The following is a 14,786-nucleotide window of genomic DNA, read 5'->3' as shown; positions in this document are numbered from 1 at the left end:
GCGCATATTCCTACACATACAAAGAGACTCAACGAAAATGCACAGCGATCACAGCGGAGTGGAAACACTAACGGAAGGAGCGGGAGCGTGTTGCCTAAGTTTAATATGACGGTGCGACAGCTGGCGTCCGACAGGTAAAGCGCATATTCCTACACATACAAAGAGACTCAACGAAAATCCACAGCGATCACAGCGGAGTGGAAACACTAACGGAAGGAGCGGGAGCGTGTTGCTTAAATTTAATATGACGGTGCGACAGCTGGTGTCCGACAGGGAAAGCGCATATTCCTACACATACAAAGAGACTCAACGAAAATGCATGGCGATCACAGCGGAGTGGAGACACTAACGGAAGGAGCAGGAGCGTGTTGCTTAAATTTTTATGACGGTGCGACAGCTGGTGTCCGACAGGGATAGCGCATATTCCTACACATGCAAAGAGACTAAACGAAAATGCACAGCGATCACAGCGGACTGGAAACACTAGTGGAAGGAGCGGGAGCGTGTTGCCTAAATTTAATATGACGGTGCGACAGCTGGTGTCCGACAGGGAAAGCGCATATTCCTACACATACAAAGAGACTCAACGAAAATGCACAGCGATCACAGCGGAGTGGAAACACTAACGGAAGGAGCGGGAGCGTGTTGCTTAAATTTAATATGACGGTGCGACAGATGGTGTCCGACAGGTAAAGCGCATATTCCTACACATATAAAGAGACTCTACGAAATCCAGAGCGATTACAGCGGAGTGGAAACACTAATAGAAGGAGCGGGAGCGTGTTGCTTAAATTTAATATGACGGTGCGACAGCTGGTGTCCGACAGGTAAAGCGCATATTCCTACACATACAAAGAGACTCAACGAAAATGCACAGCGATCACAGCGGAGTGGAAACACTAGTGGAAGGAGCGGGAGCGTGTTGCTTAAATTTAATATGGCGGTGCGACAGCTCGCGTCCGACAGGTAAAGCGCATATTCCTACACATACAAAGAGACTCAACGAAAATCCACAGCAATCACAGCGGAGTGGAAACACTAACGGAAGGAGTGGGAGCGTGTTGCTTAAATTTAATATGACGGTGCGACAGCTGGTGTCCGACAGGGAAAGCGCATATTCCTACACATACAAAGAGACTCAACGAAAATGCATGGCGATCACAGCGGAGTGGAGACACTAACGGAAGGAGCAGGAGCGTGTTGCTTAAATTTTTATGACGGTGCGACAGCTGGTGTCCGACAAGGATAGCGCATATTCCTACACATGCAAAGAGACTAAACGAAAATGCACAGCGATCACAGCGGACTGGAAACACTAGTGTAAGGAGCGGGAGCGTGTTGCCTAAATTTAATATGACGGTGCGACAGCTGGTGTCCGACAGGGAAAGCGCATATTCCTACACATACAAAGAGACTCAACGAAAATGCACAGCGATCACAGCGGAGTGGAAACACTAACGGAAGGAGCGGGAGCGTGTTGCTTAAATTTAATATGACGGTGCGACAGCTGGTGTCCGACAGGTAAAGCGCATATTCCTACACATATAAAGAGACTCTACGAAATCCAGAGTGATCACAGCGGAGTGGAAACACTAATAGAAGGAGCGGGAGCGTGTTGCTTAAATTTAATATGACGGTGCGACAGCTGGTGTCCGACAGGTAAAGCGCATATTCCTACACATACAAAGAGACTCAACGAAAATGCACAGCGATCACAGCGGAGTGGAAACACTAGTGGAAGGAGCGGGAGCGTGTTGCTTAAATTTAATATGACGGTGCGACAGCTCGCGTCCGACAGGTAAAGCGCATATTCCTACACATACAAAGAGACTCAACGAAAATCCACAGCAATCACAGCGGAGTGGAAACACTAACGGAAGGAGCGGGAGCGTGTTGCCTAAATTTAATATGACGGTGCGACAGCTGGTGTCCGACAGGTAAAGCGCATATTCCTACACATACAAAGAGACTCAACGAAAATCCACAGCGATCACAGCGGAGTGGAAACACTAACGGAAGGAGCGGGAGCGTGTTGCTTAAATTTAATATGACGGTGCGACAGCTGGTGTCCGACAGGGAAAGCGCATATTCCTACACATACAAAGACACTCTACGAAACTCCACAGTCATCACAGCGGAGTGGAAACACTAGTGGAAGGAGCGGGAGCGTGTTGCCTAAATTTAATATGATGGTGCGACAGCTGGTGTCCGACAGGTAAAGCGCATATTCCTACACATACAAAGACACTCTACGAAAATCCACAGCGATCACAGCGGAGTGGAAACACTAGTGGAAGGAGCGGGAGCGTGTTGCCTAAATTTAATATGACGGTGCGTCAGCTGGTGTCCGACAGGGAAAGCGAATATTCCTACTCATACAAAGAGACTCAACGAAAATGCACAGCGATCACAGCGGAGTGGAAACACTAACGGAAGGAGCGGGAGCGTGTTGCCTCAATTTAATATGACGGTGCGACAGCTGGTGTCCGACAGGTAAAGCGCATATTCCTACACTTACAAAGAGACTCAACGAAAATGCTGAGCGATCACAGCGGAACGGAAACACTAGTGGAAGGAGCGGGAGCGTGTTGCCTAAATTTAATATGACGGTGCGACAGCTGGTGTCCGACAGGTAAAGCGCATATTCCTACACATACAAAGAGACTCAACGAAAATGCACAACGATCACAGCGGAGTGGAAACACTAACGGAAGGAGCGGAGCGTGCTGCTTAAATTTAATATGACGGTGCGACAGCTGGTGTCCGACAGGTAAAGCGCATATTCCTACACAAATAAAGACACTCTACGAAAATCCACAGCAATCACAGCGGAGTGGAAACACTAGTGGAAGGAGCGGGAGCGTGTTGCCTAAATTTAATATGACGGTGCGACAGCTGGTGTCCGACAGGGAAAGCGCATATTCCTACACATACAAAGAGACTCAACGAAAATGCACAGCGATCACAGCGGAGTGGAAACACTAACGGAAGGACCGGGAGCGTGTTGCCTAAATTTAATATGACGGTGCGACAGCTGGTGTCCGACAGGTAAAGCGCATATTCCTACACATATAAAGACACTCTACGAAAATCCACAGCGATCACAGCGGAGTGGAAACACTAGTGGAAGGAGCGGGAGCGTGTTGCCTTAATTTAATATGACGGGGCGACAGCTGGTGTCCGACAGGTAAAGCGCATATTCCTACACATATAAAGACACTGTACGAAAATCCACAGCGAACACAGCGGAGTGGAAACACTAACGGAAGGAGCGGGAGCGTGTTGCCTAAATTTAATATGACGGTGCGACAGTTGGTGTCCGACAGGTAAAGCGCATATTCCTACACATACAAAGAGACTCAACGAAAATGCACAGCGATCACAGCGGAGTGGAAACACTAGTGGAAGGAACGGGAGCGTGTTGCTTAAATTTAATATGACGGTGCGACAGCTGGTGTCCGACAGGTAAAGCGCATATTCCTACACATACAAAGAGACTCAACGAAAATCCACAGTGATCACAGCGGAGTGGAAACACTAACGGAAGGAGCGGGAGCGTGTTGCCTAAATTTAATATGACGGTGCGACAGCTGGTGTCCGACAGGTAAAGCGCATATTCCTACACATATAAAGACACTCTACGAAAATCCACAGCGATCACAGCGGAGTGGAAACACTAGTGGAAGGAGCGGGAGCGTGTTGCCTAAATTTGATATGACGGGGCGACAGCTGGTGTCCAACAGGTAAAGCGCATATTCCTACACATACAAAGAGACTCAACGAAAATGCACAGCGATCACAGCGGAGTGGAAACACTAACGGAAGGAGCGGGAGCGTGTTGCCTAAGTTTAATATGACGGTGCGACAGCTGGTGTCCGACAGGTAAAGCGCATATTCCTACACATACAAAGAGACTCAACGAAAATCCACAGCGATCACAGCGGAGTGGAAACACTAACGGAAGGAGCGGGAGCGTGTTGCTTAAATTTAATATGACGGTGCGACAGCTGGTGTCCGACAGGGAAAGCGCATATTCCTACACATACAAAGAGACTCAACGAAAATGCATGGCGATCACAGCGGAGTGGAGACACTAACGGAAGGAGCAGGAGCGTGTTGCTTAAATTTTTATGACGGTGCGACAGCTGGTGTCCGACAGGGATAGCGCATATTCCTACACATGCAAAGAGACTAAACGAAAATGCACAGCGATCACAGCGGACTGGAAACACTAGTGGAAGGAGCGGGAGCGTGTTGCCTAAATTTAATATGACGGTGCGACAGCTGGTGCCCGACAGGGAAAGCGCATATTCCTACACATACAAAGAGACTCAACGAAAATGCACAGCGATCACAGCGGAGTGGAAACACTAACGGAAGGAGCGGGAGCGTGTTGCTTAAATTTAATATGACGGTGCGACAGATGGTGTCCGACAGGTAAAGCGCATATTCCTACACATATAAAGAGACTCTACGAAATCCAGAGCGATTACAGCGGAGTGGAAACACTAATAGAAGGAGCGGGAGCGTGTTGCTTAAATTTAATATGATGGTGCGACAGCTGGTGTCCGACAGGTAAAGCGCATATTCCTACACATACAAAGAGACTCAACGAAAATGCACAGCGATCACAGCGGAGTGGAAACACTAGTGGAAGGAGCGGGAGCGTGTTGCTTAAATTTAATATGGCGGTGCGACAGCTCGCGTCCGACAGGTAAAGCGCATATTCCTACACATACAAAGAGACTCAACTAAAATCCACAGCAATCACAGCGGAGTGGAAACACTAACGGAAGGAGCGGGAGCGTGTTGCCTAAATTTAATATGACGGTGCGACAGCTGGTGTCCGACAGGTAAAGCGCATATTCCTACACATACAAAGAGACTCAACGAAAATCCACAGTGATCACAGCGGAGTGGAAACACTAACGGAAGGAGCGGGAGCGTGTTGCCTAAATTTAATATGACGGTGCGACAGCTGGTGTCCGACAGGTAAAGCGCATATTCCTACACATATAAAGACACTCTACGAAAATCCACAGCGATCACAGCGGAGTGGAAACACTAGTGGAAGGAGCGGGAGCGTGTTGCCTAAATTTAATATGACGGGGCGACAGCTGGTGTCCAACAGGTAAAGCGCATATTCCTACACATACAAAGAGACTCAACGAAAATGCACAGCGATCACAGCGGAGTGGAAACACTAACGGAAGGAGCGGGAGCGTGTTGCCTAAGTTTAATATGACGGTGCGACAGCTGGTGTCCGACAGGTAAAGCGCATATTCCTACACATACAAAGAGACTCAACGAAAATCCACAGCGATCACAGCGGAGTGGAAACACTAACGGAAGGAGTGGGAGCGTGTTGCTTAAATTTAATATGACGGTGCGACAGCTGGTGTCCGAAAGGGAAAGCGCATATTCCTACACATACAAAGAGACTCAACGAAAATGCATGGCGATCACAGCGGAGTGGAGACACTAACGGAAGGAGCAGGAGCGTGTTGCTTAAATTTTTATGACGGTGCGACAGCTGGTGTCCGACAGGGATAGCGCATATTCCTACACATGCAAAGAGACTAAACGAAAATGCACAGCGATCACAGCGGACTGGAAACACTAGTGTAAGGAGCGGGAGCGTGTTGCCTAAATTTAATATGACGGTGCGACAGCTGGTGTCCGACAGGGAAAGCGCATATTCCTACACATACAAAGAGACTCAACGAAAATGCACAGCGATCACAGCGGAGTGGAAACACTAACGGAAGGAGCGGGAGCGTGTTGCTTAAATTTAATATGACGGTGCGACAGCTGGTGTCCGACAGGTAAAGCGCATATTCCTACACATATAAAGAGACTCTACGAAATCCAGAGCGATCACAGCGGAGTGGAAACACTAATAGAAGGAGCGGGAGCGTGTTGCTTAAATTTAATATGACGGTGCGACAGCTGGTGTCCGACAGGTAAAGCGCATATTCCTACACATACAAAGAGACTCAACGAAAATGCACAGCGATCACAGCGGAGTGGAAACACTAGTGGAAGGAGCGGGAGCGTGTTGCTTAAATTTAATATGACGGTGCGACAGCTCGCGTCCGACAGGTAAAGCGCATATTCCTACACATACAAAGAGACTCAACGAAAATCCACAGCAATCACAGCGGAGTGGAAACACTAACGGAAGGAGCGGGAGCGTGTTGCCTAAATTTAATATGACGGTGCGACAGCTGGTGTCCGACAGGTAAAGCGCATATTCCTACACATACAAAGAGACTCAACGAAAATCCACAGCGATCACAGCGGAGTGGAAACACTAACGGAAGGAGCGGGAGCGTGTTGCTTAAATTTAATATGACGGTGCGACAGCTGGTGTCCGACAGGGAAAGCGCATATTCCTACACATACAAAGACACTCTACGAAACTCCACAGTCATCACAGCGGAGTGGAAACACTAGTGGAAGGAGCGGGAGCGTGTTGCCTAAATTTAATATGATGGTGCGACAGCTGGTGTCCGACAGGTAAAGCGCATATTCCTACACATACAAAGACACTCTACGAAAATCCACAGCGATCACAGCGGAGTGGAAACACTAGTGGAAGGAGCGGGAGCGTGTTGCCTAAATTTAATATGACGGTGCGTCAGCTGGTGTCCGACAGGGAAAGCGAATATTCCTACTCATACAAAGAGACTCAACGAAAATGCACAGCGATCACAGCGGAGTGGAAACACTAACGGAAGGAGCGGGAGCGTGTTGCCTCAATTTAATATGACGGTGCGACAGCTGGTGTCCGACAGGTAAAGCGCATATTCCTACACTTACAAAGAGACTCAACGAAAATGCAGAGCGATCACAGCGGAACGGAAACACTAGTGGAAGGAGCGGGAGCGTGTTGCCTAAATTTAATATGACGGTGCGACAGCTGGTGTCCGACAGGTAAAGCGCATATTCCTACACATACAAAGAGACTCAACGAAAATGCACAACGATCACAGCGGAGTGGAAACACTAACGGAAGGAGCGGAGCGTGCTGCTTAAATTTAATATGACGGTGCGACAGCTGGTGTCCGACAGGTAAAGCGCATATTCCTACACAAATAAAGACACTCTACGAAAATCCACAGCAATCACAGCGGAGTGGAAACACTAGTGGAAGGAGCGGGAGCGTGTTGCCTAAATTTAATATGACGGTGCGACAGCTGGTGTCCGACAGGGAAAGCGCATATTCCTACACATACAAAGAGACTCAACGAAAATGCACAGCGATCACAGCGGAGTGGAAACACTAACGGAAGGAGCGGGAGCGTGTTGCCTCAATTTATAATGACGGTGCGACAGCTGGTGTCCCACAGGTAAAGCGCATATTCCTACACATACAAAGAGACTCAACGAAAATGCACAGCGATCACAGCGGAGTGGAAACACTAGTGGAAGGAGCGGGAGCGTGTTACTTAAATTTAATATGACGGTGTGACAGCTGGTGTCCGACAGGTAAAGCGCATATTCCTACACATACAAAGAGACTCAACGAAAATGCACAGCGATCACAGCGGAGTGGAAACACTAACGGAAGGACCGGGAGCGTGTTGCCTAAATTTAATATGACGGTGCGACAGCTGGTGTCCGACAGGTAAAGCGCATATTCCTACACATATAAAGACACTCTACGAAAATCCTCAGCGATCACAGCGGAGTGGAAACACTAGTGGAAGGAGCGGGAGCGTGTTGCCTTAATTTAATATGACGGGGCGACAGCTGGTGTCCGACAGGTAAAGCGCATATTCCTACACATACAAAGAGACTCTACGAAAATGCACAGCGATCACAGCGGAGTGGAAACACTAACGGAAGGAGCGGGAGCGTGTTGCTTAAATTTAATATGACGGTGCGACAGCTGGTGTCCGACAGGTAAAGCGCATATTCCTACACATATAAAGACACTCTACGAAAATCCACAGCGAACACAGCGGAGTGGAAACACTAACGGAAGGAGCGGGAGCGTGTTGCCTAAATTTAATATGACGGTGCGATAGTTGGTGTCCGACAGGTAAAGCGCATATTCCTACACATACAAAGAGACTCAACGAAAATGCACAGCGATCACAGCGGAGTGGAAACACTAGTGGAAGGAACGGGAGCGTGTTGCTTAAATTTAATATGACGGTGCGACAGCTGGTGTCCGACAGGTAAAGCGCATATTCCTACACATACAAAGAGACTCAACGAAAATCCACAGTGATCACAGCGGAGTGGAAACACTAGTGGAAGGAGCGGGAGCGTGTTGCCTCAATTTAATATGACGGTGCGACAGCTGGTGTCCGACAGGGAAAGCCCATATTCCTACACATATAAAGACACTCTACGAAAATCCACAGCGATCACAGCGGAGTGGAAGCACTAGTGGAAGGAGCGGGAGCGTGTTGCCTCAATTTAATATGACGGTGCGACAGCTGGTGTCCGACAGGGAAAGCGCATATTCCTACACATACAAAGAGACTCAACGAAAATGCACAGCGATCACAGCGGAGTGGAAACACTAACGGAAGGAGCCGGAGCGTGTTGCCTCAATTTAATATGACGGTGCGACAGCTGGTGTCCCACAGGTAAAGCACATATTCCTACACATACAAAGAGACTCAACGAAAATGCACAGCGATCACAGCGGAGTGGAAACACTAGTGGAAGGAGCGGGAGCGTGTTACTTAAATTTAATATGACGGTGTGACAGCTGGTGTCCGACAGGTAAAGCGCATATTCCTACACATACAAAGAGACTCAACGAAAATGCACAGCGATCACAGCGGAGTGGAAACACTAACGGAAGGACCGGGAGCGTGTTGCCTAAATTTAATATGACGGTGCGACTGCTGGTGTCCGACAGGTAAAGCGCATATTCCTACACATATAAAGACACTCTACGAAAATCCACAGCGATCACAGCGGAGTGGAAACACTAGTGGAAGGAGAGGGAGCGTGTTGCCTTAATTTAATATGACGGTGCGACCGCTGGTGTCCGACAGGTAAAGCGCATATTCCTACACATATAAAGACACTCTACGAAAATCCACAGCGATCACAGCGGAGTGGAAACACTAGTGGAAGGAGCGGGATCGTGTTGCCTTAATTTAATATGACGGGGCGACAGCTGGTCTCCGACAGGTAAAGCGCATATTCCTACACATACAAAGAGACTCAACGAAAATGCACAGCGATCACAGCGGAGTGGAAACACTAACGGAAGGAGCGGGAGCGTGTTGCTTAAATTTAATATGACGGTGCGACAGCTGGTGTCCGACAGGTAAAGCGCATATTCCTACACATATAAAGACACTCTACGAAAATCCACAGCGAACACAGCGGAGTGGAAACACTAACGGAAGGAGCGGGAGCGTGTTGCCTAAATTTAATATGACGGTGCGACAGTTGGTGTCCGACAGGTAAAGCGCATATTCCTACACATACAAAGAGACTCAACGAAAATGCACAGCGATCACAGCGGAGTGGAAACACTAGTGGAGGGAACGGGAGCGTGTTGCTTAAATTTAATATGACGGTGCGACAGCTGGTGTCCGACAGGTAAAGCGCATATTCCTACACATACAAAGAGACTCAACGAAATTCCACAGTGATCACAGCGGAGTGGAAACACTAGTGGAAGGAGCGGGAGCGTGTTGCCTAAATTTAATATGACGGTGCGACAGCTGGTGTCCGACAGGGAAAGCGCATATTCCTACACATATAAACACTCTACAAAAATCCACAGCGATCACAGCGGAGTGGAAACACTAGTGGAAGGAGCGGGAGCGTGTTGCCTCAATTTAATATGACGGTGCGACAGCTGGTGTCCGACAGGGAAAGCGCATATTCCTACACATATAAAGACACTCTACGAAAATCCACAGCGATCACAGCGGAGTGGAAGCACTAGTGGAAGGAGCGGGAGCGTGTTGCCTAAATTTAATATGACGGTGCGACAGCTGGTGTCCGACAGGGAAAGCGCATATTCCTACACATATGAAGACACTCTACGAAAATCCACAGCGATCACAACGGAGTAGAAACACTCACGGAAGGAGCGGGAGCGTGTTGCCTAAATTTAATATGACGGTGCGACAGCTGGTGTCCGACAGGTAAAGCGCATATTGCTACACACACGAAGAGACTCAACGAAAATGCACAGCGATCACAGCGGAGTGGGGACACTAGTGGAAGGAGCGGGAGCGTGTTGCTTAAATTTAATATGACGGTGCGACAGCTGGTGTCCGACAGGGAAAGCGCATATTCCTACACATACAAAGACTCAACGAAAATGCACAGCGATCACAGTGGAGTGGAAACACTAGTGGAAGGAGCGGGAGCGTGTTGCCTAAATTTAATATGACGGTGCGACAGCTGGTGTCCGACAGGGAAAGCGCATATTCCTACACATACAAAGAGATTCAACGAAAATGCACAGCGATCACAGCGGAGTGGAAACACTAACGGAAGGAGCGGGAGCGTGTTGCTTAAATTTAATATGACGGTGCGACAGCTGGTGTCCGACAGGTAAAGCGCATATTCCTACACATATAAAGAGACTCTACGAAAATCCAGAGCGATCACAGCGGAGTGGAAACACTAATGGAAGGAGCGGGAGCGTGTTGCTTAAATTTAATATGACGGTGCGACAGCTGGTGTCCGACAGGTAAAGCGCATATTCCTACACATACAAAGAGACTCAACGAAAATGCACAGCGATCACAGCGGAGTGGAAACACTAGTGGAAGGAGCGGGAGCGTGTTGCTTAAATTTAATATGACGGTGCGACAGCTGGTGTCCGACAGGTAAAGCGCATATTCCTACACATACAAAGAGACTCAACGAAAATGCACAGCGATCACAGCGGAGTGAAAACACTAACGGAAGGAGCGGGAGCGTGTTGCCTAAATTTATTATGACGGTGCGACAGTTGGTGTCCGACAGGTAAAGCGCATATTCCTACACATACAAAGAGACTCAACGAAAATGCACAGCGATCACAGCGGAGTGGAAACACTAGTGGAAGGAGCGGGAGCGTGTTGCTTAAATTTAATATGACGGTGCGACAGCTGGTGTCCGACAGGTAAAGCGCATATTCCTACACATACAAAGAGACTCAACGAAAATCCACAGCGATCACAGCGGAGTGGAAACACTAGTGGAAGGAGCGGGAGCGTGTTGCCTAAATTTAATATGACGGTGCGACAGCTGGTGTCCGACAGGGAAAGCGCATATTCCTACACATATAAACACTCTACAAAAATCCACAGCGACCACAGCGGAGTGCATACACAAGTGGAAGGGGCGGGAGCGTGTTGCCTAAATTTAATATGACGGTGCGACAGCTGGTGTCCGACAGGGAAAGCGCATATTCCTACACATATAAAGACACTCTACGAAAATCCACAGCGATCACAGCGGAGTGGAAATACTAGTGGAAGGAGCGGGAGCGTGTTGCCTAAATTTAATATGACGGTGCGACAGCTGGTGTCCGACAGGGAAAGCGCATATTCCTACACATATGAAGACACTCTACGAAAATCCACAGCGATCACAGCGGAGTGGAAACACTAACGGAAGGAGCGGGAGCGTGTTGCCTAAATTTAATATGACGGTGCGACAGCTGGTGTCCGACAGGTAAAGCGCATATTGCTACACATACAAAGAGACTCAACGAAAATGCACAGCGATCACAGCGGAGTGGGGACACTAGTGGAAGGAGCGGGAGCGTGTTGCTTAAATTTAATATGTCAGTGCGACAGCTGGTGTCCAACAGGGAAAGCGCATATTCTTACACATACAAAGAGACTCAACGAAAATGCACGGCGATCACAGCGGAGTGGAAACACTAACGGAAGGAGCGGGAGCGTGTTGCCTAAATTTAATATGACGGTGCGACAGGTGGTGTCCGACAGGTAAAGCGCATATTCCCACACATACAAAGAGACTCAACGAAAATGCACAGCGATCACAGCGGAGTGGAAACACTAGTGGAAGGAGCGGGAGCGTGTTGCTTAAATTTAATATGACGGTGCGACAGCTGGTGTCCGACGGGTAAAGCGCATATTCCTACACATACAAAGAGACTCAACGAAAATCCACAGCGATCACAGCGGAGTGGAAACACTAGTGGAAGGAGCGGGAGCGTGTTGCCTAAATTTAATATGACGGTGCGACAGCTGGTGTCCGACAGGGAAAGCGCATGTTCCTACACATATAAAGACACTCTACGAAAATCCACAGCGATCACAGCGGAGTGGAAACACTAGTGGAAGGAGCGGGAGCGTGTTGCATAAATTTAATATGACGGTGCGACAGCTGGTGTCCGACAGGTAAAGCGCATATTGCTACACATACAAAGAGACTCAACGAAAATGCACAGCGATCACAGCGGAGTGGAAACACTAGTGGAAGGAGCGGGAGCGTGTTGCTTAAATTTAATATGACGGTGCGACAGCTGGTGTCCGACAGGGAAAGCGCATATTCCTACACATACAAAGACTCAACGAAAATGCACAGCGATCACAGTGGAGTGGAAACACTAGTGGAAGGAGCGGGAGCGTGTTGCCTAAATTTAATATGACGGTGCGACAGCTGGTGTCCGACAGGGAAAGCGCATATTCCAACACATACAAAGAGACTCAACAAAAATGCACAGCGATCAAAGCGGAGTGGAAACACTAACGGAAGGAGCGGGAGCGTGTTGCTTAAATTTAATATGACGGTGCGACAGCTGGTGTCCGACAGGTAAAGCGCATATTCCTACACATACAAAGAGACTCAACGAAAATGCACAGCCATCACAGCGGAGTGGAAACACTAGTGGAAGGAGCGGGAGCGTGTTGCTTAAATTTAATATGACGGTGCGACAGCTCGTGTCCGACAGGTAAAGCGCATATTCCTACACATACAAAGAGACTCAACGAAAATCCACAGCAATCACAGCGGAGTGGAAACACTAACGGAAGGAGCGGGAGCGTGTTGGCTAAATTTAATATGACGGTGCGACAGCTGGTGTCCGACAGGTAAAGCGCATATTCCTACACATACAAAGACTCAACGAAAATGCACAGCGATCACAGTGGAGTGGAAACCCTAGTGGAAGGAGCGGGAGCGTGTTGCCTAAATTTAATATGACGGTGCGACAGCTGGTGTCCGACAGGGAAAGCGCATATTCCTACACATACAAAGAGACTCAACGAAAATCCACAGCGATCACAGCGGAGTGGAAACACTAACGGAAGGAGCGGGAGCGTGTTGCCTAAATTTAATATGACGGTGCGACAGGTGGTGTCCGACAGGTAAAGCGCACATTCCTACACATACAAAGAGACTGAACGAAAATGCACAGCGATCACAGCGGAGTGGAAACACTAGTGGAAGGAGCGGGAGCGTGTTGCTTAAATTTAATATGACGGTGCGACAGCTGGTGTCCAACAGGTAAAGCGCATATTCCTACACATACAAAGAGACTCAACGAAAATGCACAGCGATCACAGCGGAGTGGAAACACTAGTGGAAGGAGCGGGAGCCTGTTGCTTAAATTTAATATGACGGCGCGACAGCTGGTGTCCGACAGGGAAAGCGCATAATCCTACACATACAAAGACTCAACGAAAATGCACAGCGATCACAGTGGAGTGGAAACACTAGTGGAAGGAGCGGGAGCGTGTTGCCTAAATTTAATATGACGGTGCGACAGCTGGTGTCCGACAGGGAAAGCGCATATTCCAACACATACAAAGAGACTCAACAAAAATGCACAGCGATCAAAGCGGAGTGGAAACACTAACGGAAGGAGCGGGAGCGTGTTGCTTAAATTTAATATGACGGTGCGACAGCTGGTGTCCGACAGGTAAAGCGCATATTCCTACACATACAAAGAGACTCAACGAAAATGCACAGCCATCACAGCGGAGTGGAAACACTAGTGGAAGGAGCGGGAGCGTGTTGCTTAAATTTAATATGACGGTGCGACAGCTCGTGTCCGACAGGTAAAGCGCATATTCCTACACATACAAAGAGACTCAACGAAAATCCACAGCGATCACAGCGGAGTGGAAACACTAGTGGAAGGAGCGGGAGCGTGTTGCCTAAATTTAATATGACGGTGCGACAGCTGGTGTCCGACAGGGAAAGCGCATGTTCCTACACATATAAAGACACTCTACGAAAATCCACAGCGATCACAGCGGAGTGGAAACACTAGTGGAAGGAGCGGGAGCGTGTTGCATAAATTTAATATGACGGTGCGACAGCTGGTGTCCGACAGGTAAAGCGCATATTGCTACACATACAAAGAGACTCAACGAAAATGCACAGCGATCACAGCGGAGTGGAAACACTAGTGGAAGGAGCGGGAGCGTGTTGCTTAAATTTAATATGACGGTGCGACAGCTGGTGTCCGACAGGGAAAGCGCATATTCCTACACATACAAAGACTCAACGAAAATGCACAGCGATCACAGTGGAGTGGAAACCCTAGTGGAAGGAGCGGGAGCGTGTTGCCTAAATTTAATATGACGGTGCGACAGCTGGTGTCCGACAGGGAAAGCGCATATTCCTACACATACAAAGAGACTCAACGAAAATCCACAGCGATCACAGCGGAGTGGAAACACTAACGGAAGGAGCGGGAGCGTGTTGCCTAAATTTAATATGACGGTGCGACAGGTGGTGTCCGACAGGTAAAGCGCACATTCCTACACATACAAAGAGACTGAACGAAAATGCACAGCGATCACAGCGGAGTGGAAACACTAGTGGAA

Source organism: Dermacentor andersoni, chromosome 9 (assembly GCF_023375885.2).
Source record: "Dermacentor andersoni chromosome 9, qqDerAnde1_hic_scaffold, whole genome shotgun sequence".
In the NCBI taxonomy this organism is placed as follows: domain Eukaryota; kingdom Metazoa; phylum Arthropoda; class Arachnida; order Ixodida; family Ixodidae; genus Dermacentor; species Dermacentor andersoni.
This window is presented reverse-complemented; position numbering follows the sequence as displayed.